We start from the raw sequence: 809 nt of genomic DNA, 5'->3' as shown, positions 1-809 counted from the left end.
AAAAGACAGCTTAGGGTCCCCTTGAGGAAGGACCCTGGTACGCTGCCAAAAATGAACGTTATTAATGTTCCTCCCATCCTACCCCATAGGAGGAACTTGCCACTGTGAGCATTCACTTGGGAAAGAATTTAATCAGAACTTTTGGGGAGTTCTGGACACAGGCTGTGAACTGACAGTAATTCCAAGAGAGTGAAAAGTTCACTGTGAACTAGAAGTCAGAGTAGGGATATATGGAGGTCAGGAGATCAGTGGAGTTTTGGCTCAAGTCTTATCTCATAGTCAGCATGGTACACCCCTCTCCTTAGTCTCGTTTCTCCAGAAAACAACAACAATAGAATACATATTCAATGTTTAATAATAACTATGTCATATCTCTATAGGTATCTATCCCTTTATTTATATATTTATTTGTCTGACTATCTATCTACCTACCTACCTAAGTACTGATCTATCAGTGATCAATATATCAGTGTAAATTCATTCTAAGAATTTTCTTACATGAATATGGAGCCTGAGAAATTCTAAGACCTGTAGTCAGCAAGCTGGAGGACAAGATCCCATCTGAGTGTGATGGTTTAGGGAAATTCAAAGCAGAACAAAGGTGGAATTCTAGTCTGAGCCCAAGTCTGAGTTTAAAGGCAGGAGAAGACTGGCATCTCAGGACAAAGGTAAGCAGAAGGAACACATTTTCCCTTACTCTGCTGTTTGTCATTGTTTTTCTATTCTGCCCTTCAGTGAGTTGGATGAGGCCCCCTGCATTGGGCACGAGTATGTACTTTACTCAGTCTAAAGATTCTAAATGTTCATCT

This window comes from Camelus ferus, chromosome 31, assembly GCF_009834535.1.
Source record: "Camelus ferus isolate YT-003-E chromosome 31, BCGSAC_Cfer_1.0, whole genome shotgun sequence".
Classification (NCBI taxonomy): domain Eukaryota; kingdom Metazoa; phylum Chordata; class Mammalia; order Artiodactyla; family Camelidae; genus Camelus; species Camelus ferus.
The sequence above is the reverse complement of the archived record's forward strand: the minus strand, read 5'-3'. Positions refer to the sequence as shown.